Source organism: Neovison vison, chromosome 3 (assembly GCF_020171115.1).
Source record: "Neovison vison isolate M4711 chromosome 3, ASM_NN_V1, whole genome shotgun sequence".
NCBI lineage: Eukaryota > Metazoa > Chordata > Mammalia > Carnivora > Mustelidae > Neogale > Neogale vison.
Window position 1 is genome coordinate 81323377 of NC_058093.1, and position 13006 is coordinate 81336382.

Here is a 13006-nt window from a genome sequence, read left to right on the forward strand (position 1 = left end):
TGCCAAAATAAAATGTGTTTAAATTTCCTGCTTGTAACTCCTCCATAGAAAGGAGGATTCAATCCTAGGGTTGACTTGGTAATAAATGATAAGTTCTTATATCTAACCTTTGTTTCATAGACTCTCACAGTTTATAGAAAGTAGCCACAGAATCACCTCATTTTTCTAACTATAACATACCTAACTTTGTGGAATTTCCAGTTATTATAATTTTTTTATTCTGGTCTCTTGATTCATAAGCTATAACATAGTAATAAATTAAAGCCATTTAATAAAGGAAAATCACTCCAAATTGAAAGGATAGTAGGTTGAATATTGCAAAAGAAATAAAAAGGAAAAGAAACTAAAATACTTTTTAAATAAGAAAAACGAATATTTCACATCTGCAAATGTAATTATACTACAGTGGCTCTATAATATATTCCAGAAATTACCTAACTACTTGCAATATCACATGGTCTCCTATAAACTCTACCTTCAGAGGTTGGACCAAGGTGACCCACTTATACACAGTGGAATGGGAAGAGAATAAAGCTCACCTGGTTGTTTTTCTCTCTATTAAATGATATATTTTTACATGTGATAAAGTTTCCTCTTCCATTACTGTTTCATGATATCAAGAATGACAATTGTATTTAGCAAAATTTATCATGTTCTCATGCCTTTCACTTTGTGAAAAATAATACATAGTTCTGTGGTCCATATCCAATGTCAACTCATCAGAGAAATTATTCCACCATATACTTTGATAAATACTTTCATTTTATTCAGTGTTTTGGGATGGCATTTATTGACTTCCCCAAACTACAATAATTTAAAATGTTTCTTAAATACATATAAGGAGAAAAGTGTCTATTAAAAAGGGGATATTTTATAGTTTTATTCCCAATATTTTTTCTTGTGCTTAAATTGCTAAAGCACCATGTAGTCATAAAGAATGTTTTTCAATTTTTTTTAAAAGAACAAACTCTATACACCTTAACTACAGCCATCTATCTTCTAGTTACTACTTGCTTAGATAATTTTTTTTTTAAGATTTTCATTATTTGTCAGAGAGAGAGAGAGAACACAAACAGGGGAGTGACAGGCAAAGGGAGAAGCAGGCTCAGGAAGAAGCAAGCTCCCCACCAAGCAAGGAGCCCAGTGTGGGCCTCAAACCCAGGACCCTGGGGTCATGACCTGGCCAAAGGCAGACACTTAACTGCTGGAGCAGCCATCTAGGGTCATAAAACAGAGGGATAAAAGTGGCCTTGTTTGCCATGCCAAGATACTGGAAAATTTGTGCTTTCCATTCTTGGTAATGTTGATTTAGAGGTCCTGGATTCCAGAAAGATATTATTCACACCACAGGAAACAACAAAATTCTCATTAAGTGGTGGCTGTTGATAGTTACTTCAGGTACTTTGTGCCAAGAGAAGAACAGGCAAGGAAAGGAGTCACCATATTAGCTGATGATTTAACCTTGATTAACAAGAGGAGATAAGAATGCTATTATATACTGGAGGCAGGAGAGAATACAGTGTCTCCCTGGAGCCCACTGGGATGTTTTCTTAGTACTCCCTCCTTGCCTATTTAGGGCAGCAAATAAACAAGTGCAGCAGCCACAGTCTGAAAAGACCATGGCAAATAGGAGCTCAGATCCCCCAGGTATGGAGGCTGGGTCAACCCATTTTATAAGTCATCTAGATTAGAAGAGATCCTAGCTGAGGGCTAGGGAACTTAGAATGAGTCATAGATGAGAGATAATGAGCATCACTTGTATCCTCAAGACCAGTTGCAAATATTGGAAGCTGAGTTCTTTCCACTAGCTACTCTTTGCGGATGTTTCCTTTATACTAGGGAAGGTATTTTTGATGGGCTGAACTTACTACATGATGCAAATGGACTTGAATAGCACAGGTAAGATTATACTAAATGATATGATGCACCAACAAAACTGTCCTTCAGGCCTGAGGCCTCAATTACAAGGGATATTGTTTGCTGACATCACACCTCTCCAAGTTGCCCTCAACACAGATGGCTTCCCTTTCCTTCTTCCTATACCCAGTGATTGGTTTCAGCATCATACTAAGATCAGACCTTCTTTCACTAATCCGGGAAAACTCTGCAAATCATCCACCTCTATATAATTGGCTCCCCATATAATTTTTTTACATCAGTTTAATATCTTTTCTTCCCAATTCTGCTTCTCTTATTTCCAGAGCGATTTTCCCCCAAAACACTCCTATGAGATCTCCTGCATAAAAATTTCTGCCTCAGAGTCAGATTGGAATAATTCAACATAACATAGTACAAAATTACATGATTACGTTGAGTATTTTTTAGCACATTATTAAAATGTGCCAAGCAATTGTGGCTGGAAAGAGTATGAAAATACAAAATAATGATAAACTTTAGAATAATGAAGTTAAGGATATGTCTTCCAACAAAACAACAAAAAAATGAAAGCTATAAAAATACTGAGAATTTGGGCAATAAAGTAGTGTTTCTGTTGTTCAATAAACATCATTTAACCTATCTAATCAAAATGGATTGATAAAATTGGAATATCCCCATTTTGTGATTCATAATGAAAATAAAATGGTCTAAGCAATGATCATCAACAGCTGTGAACATTACAAAAAGAGACAACCAGATATATGTGCTTCCTAATGGAAACAATCAACAGCATCTTTGAAGTACTTTCCTAAAAAAATAAATATGTAAACCTGAATTATATAGTCACTAGATCCAACCCCTAACTTACAAATATATAGGAACACATTAAATGATGCTGAAAATATGATCCACTAAATTCAAACAAAAGGAACTATAGCACAAACAAAGCTGGTTTTTTTAATAAATAAATTGAGAAAATAAAAGAGAGATATACACAATCACGACATGACATTAAGGAATTATTGTTAACTATATTTTACACATAATAGTATTATTATAATTAGTTCAAACTGAGTTTCTGAAACTTTTAGAAATATATGCTGAAGTATTTACATATAAAATTATATGATGTTGAGTCAAGATGGCGGAGAAGTAGCAGGCTGAGACTACTTCAGCTAGCAGGAGATCAGCTAGATAGCTTATCTAAAGATTGCAAACACCTGCAAATCCATCGGCAGATTGAACAGAAGAAGAACAGCAATTCTAGAAACAGAAAAACAACCACTTTCTGAAAGGTAGGACTGGTGGAGAAGTGAATGCAAAGTGACGGGAAGATAGACCCCGGGGGGAGGGGCCGGCTCCCGGCAAGCGGCAGAGCAACGGAGCACAAAATCGGGACTTTTAAAAGTCTGTGCCGCTGAGGGACATCGCTCCAGAGGCTAAACCGGGGCGAAGCCCATGCGGGGTCAACGTGGCCTCAGGTCCCACAGGGTCACAGAAGGATCGGGGGTGTCTGAGTGTCGCAGAGCTTGCGGGTATTGGAACAGGAAAGCCAGCTACAGAGACAGAGCTCACAGCTCGGGGGTACCTTGAACCGGCCGCAGGCTCAGTGAGCTCAGAGCGCGGCAGGAGGTCAGACAGACGGGAGTAAATGGGCGCTGTTCTCTGAGGGCGCACTGAGGAGTGGGGCCCCGGGCTCTCAGCTCCTCCGGGCCGGAGACCAGGAGGCTGCCATTTGTATTCTCATCCTCCGGAACTCTACGGAAAGCGCTCAGGGAACAAAAGCTCCTGAAAGCAAACCCGAGCGGATTACTCAGCCCGGCCCCTGGTAAGGGGGGTGCAATACCGCCTGGGGCAAAGACACTTGAGAATTACTACACCAGGCCCCTAACCCAGAAGATCAACAAAAAATCCAGCCAAGACCAAGTTCACCTACCAAGGAATGCGGTTTCAATACCAAGGAGAACAGCAGAATTCCAGAGGAGGAGAAAGCAAAGCACGGAACTCATGGCCTTCTCCCTGTGGTTTTTTAGTCTTGCAGTTAAAGTAATTTTTTTCTTTTTCATTTTTTTTTCTTCTTTTGCTAAATTTTTTTTTAACTTTTAACCTTTTCCTTTTTAATGTTTTTTTAACTAGTTTATCTAATATATATATTTTTTCTTTTTTATACTTTTCTTTATTCATTTTCTTTTTTTAATTTTCTTTTGTTTTTTTTTTCCTTTATTCTTTTTGAACCTCTTTTAATCCCCTTTCTCCCCCCTCATGATTTGGGATCTCTTCTGATTTGGTTAAAGCATATTTTCCTGCGGTTGTTGCCACCCTTTTAGTATTTTACTTGCTCCTTCATATACTCTTATCTGGACAAAATGACAAGGAGGAAAAATTCACCACAAAAAAAAGAACAAGAGGCAGTACTGAACGCTAGGGACCTAATCAATAAAGACATTGGTAATATGTCAGATCTAGAGTTCAGAATGACAATTCTCAAGGTTCTAGCCGGGCTCAAAAAAAGCATGGAAGATATTAGAGAAACCCTCTCAGGAGATATAAAAGCCCTTTCTTGAGAAATAAAAGAACTAAAATCTAACCAAGTTGAAATCAAAAAAGCTATTAATGAGGTGCAATCAAAAATGGAGGCTCTCCCTGCTAGGATAAATGAGGCAGAAGAAAGAATTAGCAATATAGAAGACCAAATGACAGAGAATAAAGAAGCTGAGCAAAAGAGGGACAAACAGCTACTGGACCACAAGGGGAGAATTCGAGAGATAAGTGACACCATAAGACGAAACAACATTAGAATAATTGGGATTCCAGAAGAAGAAGAAAGAGAAAGGGGGGCAGAAGATATACTGGAGAGAATTATTGGGGAGAATTTCCCCAATATGGCAAAGGGAACAAGCATCAAAATTCAGGAGGTTCAGAGAATGCCCCTCAAAATCAATAAGAATAGGCCCACACCCTGTCACCTAATAGTAAAATTTACAAGCCTTAGTGACAAAGAGAAAATCCTGAAAGCAGCCCAGGAAAAGAAGTCTGTAACATACAATGGTAAAAATATTAGATTGGCAGCTGACTTATCCACAGAGACCTGGCAGGCCAGAAAGAGCTGGCATGATATTTTCAGAGCACTAAACGAGAAAAACATGAAGCCAAGAATACTATATCCAGCTAGGCTATCATTGAAAATAGAAGGAGAGATTAAAAGCTTCCAGGACAAACAAAAACTGAAAGAATTTGCAAACACCAAACCAGCGCTACAGGAAATATTGAAAGGGGTCCTCTAAGCAAAGAGAGAGCCTACAAGAGGTAGATCAGAAAGGAAAAGAGACAATATACAGTAACAGTCACCTTACAGGCAATACAATGGCACTAAATTCATATCTCTCAATAGTTACCCTGAATGTTAATGGGCTAAATGCCCCAATCAAAAGACACAGGGTATCAAAATGGATAAAAAAACAAAACCCATCTATATGTTGCCTCCAAAAAACTCATTTTAAGCCCGAAGACACCTCCAGATTTAAAGTGAGGGGGTGGAAAAGAATCTACCATGCTAATGGACATCAGAAGAAAGCAGGAGTGGCAATCCTTATATCAGATCAATTAGATTTTAAGCCAAAGGCTATAATAAGAGATGAGGAAGGACACTATATCATACTCAAAGGGTCTGTCCAACAAGAAGATCTAACAATTTTAAATGTCTATGCCCCCAACGTGGGAGCAGCCAACTATATAAACCAATTAATAAGAAAATCAAAGAAACACATCAACAATAATACAATAATAGTAGGGGACTTTAACACTCGCCTCACTGAAATGGACAGATCATCCAAGCAAAAGATCAACAAGGATATAAAGGCCTTAAATGACACACTGGACCAGATGGACATCACAGATATATTCAGAACATTTCATCCCAAAGCAACAGAATATACATTCTTCTTTAGTGCACATGGAACATTCTCCAGAATAGATCACATCCTCGGTCCTAAATCAGGACTCAACTGCTATCAAAAGATTGGGATCATTCCCTGCATATTTTCAGACCACAATGCTTTGAAGCTAGAACTCAACCACAAGAGGAAGTTTGGAAAGAACCCAAATACATGGAGACTAAACAGCATCCTTCTAAAGAATGAATGGGTCAACCAGGAAATTAAAGAAGAATTGAAAAAAAATCATGGAAACAAATGATAATGAAAACACAACGGCTCAAAATCTGTGGGACACAACAAAGGCAGTCCTGAGAGGAAAATATATAGCAGTACAAGCCTTTCTCAAGAAACAAGAAAGGTCTCAGGTACACAACCTAACCCTACACCTAAAGGAGCTGGAGAAAGAACAAGAAAGAAACCCTAAGCCCAGCAGGAGAAGAAAAATCATAAAGATCAGAGCAGAAATCAATGAAATAAAAACCAAAAAAACAATAGAAAAAATCAACGAAACTAGGAGCTGGTTCTTTGAAAGAATTAATAAAATTGATAAACCCCTGGCCAGACTTATCAAAAAGAAAAGAGGAAGGACCCAAATAAATAAAATCATGAATGAAAGAGGAGAGATCACAACTAACACCAAAGAAATACAAACTATTATAAGAACATACTATGAGCAACTCTACGCCAACAAATTTGACAATCTGGAAGAAATGGATGCATTCCTAGAAACATATAAACTACCACAACTGAACCAGGAAGAAATAGAAAGCCTGAACAGACCTATAACCAGTAAGGAGATTGAAACAGTCATTAAAAATCTCCAAACAAACAAAAGCCCAGGGCCAGACGGCTTCCCCAGGGAGTTTTACCAAACATTTAAAGAAGAACTAATTCCTATTCTCCTGAAACTGTTCCAAAAAATAGAAATGGAAGGAAAACTTCTAAACTCATTTTATGAGACCAGCATCACCTTGATCCCAAAGCCAGACAAGGATCCCATCAAAAAAGAAAGCTATAGACCAATATCCTTGATGAACACAGATACGAAAATTCTCACCAAAATACTAGCCAATAGGATTCAACAGTACATTAAAAGGATTATTCACCACGACCAAGTGGGATTTATTCCAGGGCTGCAAGGTTGGTTCAACATCCACAAATCAGTCAATGTGATACAACACATCAATAAAAGAAAGAACAAGAACCATATGATACTCTCAATAGATGCTGAAAAAGCATTTGACAAAGTACAGCATCCCTTCCTGATCAAAGCTCTTCAAAGTGTAGGGATAGAGGGCACATACCTCAATATCATCAAAGCCATCTATGAAAACCCCACCGCAAATATCATCATCAATGGAGAAAAACTGAAAGCTTTTCCACTAAGGTCAGGAACACGGCAGGGATGTCCATTATCACCACTGCTATTCAACATAGTACTAGAAGTCCTAGCCTCAGCAATCAGACAACAAAAGGAAATGAAAGGAATCCAAATCGGTAAAGAAGAAGCCAAACTATCACTCTTCGCAGATGAGATGATACTATATGTGGAAAACCCAAAAGACTCCACTCTCAAAACTGCTAGAACTTGTATAGGAATTCAGTAAGGTGTCGGGATATAAAATCAATGCACAATAATCAGTTGCATTTCTCTACACCAACAACAGGACAGAAGAAAGAGAAATTAAGGAGTCAATCCCATTTACAATTGCACCCAAAACCATAAGATACCTAGGAATAAACCTAACCAAAGAGGCACAGAATCTATACTCAGAAAACTATAAAGTACTCATGAAAGAAATTGAGGAAGACACAAAGAAATGGAAAAATGTTCCATGCTCCTGGATTGGAAGAATAAAAATTGTGAAAATGTCTATGCTACCTAAAGCAATCTACACATTTAATGCAATTCCTATCAAAGTACCATCCATCTTTTTCAAAGAAATGGAACAAATAATCCTAAAATTTATATGGAACCAGAAAAAACCTCAAATCGCCAAAGGGTTATTGAAAAAGAAAGCCAAAGTTGGTGGCATCACAATTCCGGACTTCAAGCTCTATTACAAAGCTGTCATCATCAAGACAGCATGGTATTGGCACAAAAACAGACACATAGATCAATGGAACAGAATAGAGAGCCCAGAAATAGACCCTCAACTCTATGGTCAACTGATCTTCGACAAAGCAGGAAAGAATGTCCAATGGAAAAAAGACAGCCTCTTCAATAAATGGTGTTGGGAAAATTGGACAGCCACATGCATAAAAATGAAATTGGACCATTTCCTTACACCACACACAAAAATAGACTCAAAATGGATGAAGGACCTCAATGTGAGAAAGGAATCCATCAAAATCCTTGAGGAGAACACAGGCAGCAACCTCTTCGACCTCAGCCGCAGCAACTTCTTCCTAGGAACATCGCCAAAGGCAAGGGAAGCAAGGGCAAAAATGAACTATTAGGAATTCATCAAGATCAAAAGCTTTTGCACAGCAAAGGAAACAGTTAACAAAATCAAAAGACAACTGACAGAATGGGAGAAGATATTTGCAAACGACATATCAGATAAAGGACTATTGTCCAAAATCTATAAAGAACTTAGCAAACTCAACACCCAAAGAACAAACAATCCAATCAAGAAATGGGCAGAGGACATGAACAGACATTTCTGCAAAGAAGACATCCAGATGGCCAACAGACACATGAAAAAGTGCTCCATATCACTCGGCATCAGGGAAATACAAATCAAAACCACAATGAGATATCACCTCACACCAGTCAGAATGGCTAAAATCAACAAGTCAGGAAGTGACAGATGCTGGCGAAGATGCGGAGAAAGGGGAACCCTCCTACACTGTTGGTGGGAATGCAAGCTGGTGCAGCCACTCGGAAAACAGCATGGAGGTTCCTCAAAATGTTGAAAATAGAATTGCCCTATGACCCAGCAATTGCACTACTGGGAATTTACCCTAAAGATACGAACGTAGTGATCCAAAGGGGCACGTGCACCCGAATGTTTATAGCAGCAATGTCCACAATAGCCAAACTATGGAAAGAACCTAGATGTCCATCAACAGATGAATGGATCAAGAAGATGTGGTATATATACACAATGGAATACTATGCAGCCATCAAAAGAAATGAAATCTTGCCATTTTCGACAATACGGATGGAACTAGAGCGCATCATGCTTAGTGAAATAAGTCAAGCAGAGAAAGACAACTATCATATGATCTCCCTGATACAAGGAAGTGGTGATGCAACATGGGGGCTTAAGTGGGTAGGAGAAGAATCAATGAAACAAGATGGGATTGGGAGGGAGACAAACTATAAGTGACTCTTAATCTCAGAAAACAAACTGAGGGTTGCTGTGGGAGGGGGGTTGGGAGAAGGGGGGTAGGGTTATGGACATTGGGGAGGGTATGTGCTTTGGTGAGTGCTGTGAAGTGTGTAAACCTGGCGATTCACAGACCTGTACCCCTGGGGATAAAAATCTATGTTTATAAAAAATAAAAAAATTATTAAAAAAATTATATGATGTTAAAGATTTAAGTCAAAAGAAATCCAGTGATAGGGAGGGAGACAAACCATAAGTGACTCTTAATCTCACGAAACAAACTGTGGGTTGCTGGGGGGAGGGGGGTTGGGAGAAGGGGGGTAGGGTTATGGACATTGGGGAGGGTATGTGATTTTGGGTAAATCGGAAGGGGAGATGAACCATGAGAGACTATGGACTCTGAAAAACAATCTGAGGGGTTTGAAGTGGCTGGGGGTTGGGAGGTTGGGGTACCAGGTGGTGGGTATTATAGAGGACACAGCTTGCATGGAGCACTGGGTGTGGTGAAAAAATAATGAATACTGTTTTTCTGAAAATAAATAAATTGGAAAAAAAAAAAAAGAAATCCAGTGAAGCATGAAGAATGGATTAGAGTTTGGATCAAAGGAGATTGACCATAAATTATTATTAAAGCTCAGTGAAAGGTGAATTGAGGTTCATCTTATAGTTCTCTCTACTTCATGTTATATTTGGTTTGTCCTTGTTTAACAGTAAAAAAAGATTAAGCCCATTAAAAAATGAAATGACAGAGAAAATATCCACTATCTTGTAACTGACAAGATATGTTGTGATTGTGTACTTCATTTAGCATATTTTTATTGTGATTGGAGCTTTCAAGTACAAGATAAAATTGATTTCTTAACATTAATATTATACCCAGCATCTTGATAAATCTATTCTCTTAGATATTCCAAATAAGCATAAATTTTACATTCCTAACTTAGTAGGAATATATCTATTATTTTGCATTAAGTACAATTGTGGGTTTTGGTTGGGCCATGTGCATATTTTATCACATTTAAATAAACATCCAGGTATTCCAATTTCATTAAATGTAATCAAATATATTATTGGCACTAATGGAGATGACTGGTGATTTCCTAATATGGATCATCTTTTCATCAGTTAATAAACTTAACTTGCTCAATATTATTATTCTTTCAGATGCTTCTCTTTTTTTTTTTCATTTGTGTAGCAGAATTCAAAAAATTAGCTTGGTTTCTGGTTTTCTTATATGGTACTATCTTTCATAGGCCTTGGTATTTACAAAAAGAATTTTGAAATGTTTCTTTTTTAAAATATTCTTTCTTCCTGGGACACTTGGGTGTCTCAGTGGGTTAATGATCCCAGGGTCCTGGGATGGAGCCCCCGCATCAGGCTTTCTGCTCAGCAAGGACCCTGCTTCCGCCTCTCTCTACCTGCCTCTCCGCCTACTTGTGGTCTCTGTCTGTCAAATAAATAAATAAAATCTTAAAAAAAAAAAAAAATTCTTTCTTCCTTTACGTCATTTTTTGGTTTGAATGAATCTTTGAAAATGTCTTGAGAAGTATTATTTTACAAATGGCTTTCCCTTTTTTCTCTTTTTTCCCTTTTTTCATACAGAAAGTGCTCTGTTTGGATTTTATATGTCTTTTGGCACATGCAATTTATCTTATCCTAAAAATTTACCCATTCCAACCAGATTTTCACATTAATTTGCATAATTTTGAGTAAAGTGAGCTTACTATTTATTAAGATAAACATCTAATAGAAATTTACACTTGAGCATTACTTTAACTGTTTTCCATGTATTTGAATATGGAATGCTTTTGTTCATTTAATCAAGGTCTTTTACAACAACATCTTTGATTTATTCTGTGGCTCAAAAGTCGTAGGCCTTTTCTAAACATATTTTATTTCAGGTTGGTAGAAATTTTTCTTAGGCAAGCTATATAGAAATTTTAAAAAAAATGAGACTTCAAAGAGGTTGTAGCATTTAGGCTGTGGAGATAACAACACACAGACATTATGGCTGTATTTGGAGATGGGGTTTCTGAGGAAGTACCTAAGGTTAAATGAGGTCATGTAGGCAGGGCTCTGATTTGATAGAAGTAGTGTCCTTACAAGAATACACACCGGAGAGCTCTATTGCTCTCTTTTCACAAGCCCACAAAAAAGAAATCCTTGAACACACATCAAAATGGCAGTTGCCTACATGCTCAAAGATGCCTTGGAATGAAACCTACCTGGTAAGCATCTTGATCTTGGAGTTCGCAGCTTCCAGAACTATGGGAGATAACTATTGTTTAATCAACCTAGTCCATGATATTTTGTTACAGCAGCCCAAGTAGGCTAATATAGCCCTTTATTGGATACTGGGATATAAGAAGATGATGTGAGATATCAGAGAGAAGAGAATACATACAAAAGGAAATGGAGGACTTTTTGATAGACTGATCAAATAATGAATGCATTATCAATACCAAAAATATCCAATTAAAAAAATGGGCAGAAGGGTGCCTGGATAGCTCAGTGGGTTAAAGCCTCTGCCTTTGGCTCAGGTCGTGATCCCAGGGTCTTGGGATCAAGCCCCGCATTGGGCTCTCTGCTCAGCAGGGACCCTGCTTCCTCCCCTCTCTCTGCCTGTCTCTCTGCCTACTTGTGATCTCTGTCTGTCGAATAAATAAACAAAACAAAACAAAACAAAAAATGAGCAGAAAACATGAAGACACAGTTCTCCAAAGGCACAAAAATGGCCAAAAGTGACACAGAAAGATGCTCAACATCACTAATAATCAGAGAAACACAAATCAAAACTTCAATGAAATAACTACCTCACACCTGTCAGAGTGGCTAAATCAAAAACACAAAGAACAAATATTAGTGACTATGAAGAGAACAATGAACTCTTGTGCACTATTGGTAGGAATGCAAACTATTGTGTAGCCACTGTGGAAAACAGTCCAGAATTCCTCAAAAAATAAAAAAATAGAATCATCATATGATTGAATAATTCCATAATTGGGTATTTATCCAAAGAATACAAAAACACTAATTCAAAAAGATAATTGTATTCCTAGGTTTACTGTGTTATTTACAATAGCCAAAATGTGAAAGAAAGCAACCCAAGTGTCCATCAATAGAGGAACTGGTAAAGAAGATGTGATATATCCCATACACACACACACACACACACACACACAATGGAATATCACTCAGTCATAAAAAAATTATGAAGTCCTTCCATTTGCAACAACATGGATGGATATTAAGTGTATAGCCCTAAGTGAAATTAGTCAGTCAAAAAAGTCAAACACCATATGATTTCACTCATATGTGAAATTTAAGACACAGCACAAATGAACAAACAGCAAAAAGGACAAACAAACAAACAAAAAACCAGACTCTTAGCTATAGAGAAAAGAACTAATGGTTATCAGAGGGAAGGTGGATAGATGATGGATAAAATAGGTGATAGGCATTACCTTATGGTGAGTACTGAGTAATGTATAGAATTGTTGAATCACTATACTGTACACCTGAAAATAACACAACACTATATGTTAATTATACTGAAATTTTTTAAAAAAATAAATTAATTTTTAAAAACAATGAAATGCACTAAAAAATTTAAAAATTATTTGTTCTTGAGAGTGTTCTACATCAATTTAAAATATATGTTAGTGAAATTCATAAATCCAATTTATTAAATTGGTTAGTATTTATATCCATATGATTTCATTTAAAATAGCAACAGGATAGATATCATTAATTTCAAAATTCTAGTTTTAAAAATTATTATCTTTGAAGGAGGAGCTAAATTGGCAGAGTAGTAGGAGAACCTTGGCTTACCTTCTCCTTCAAACACAACTAGATAAA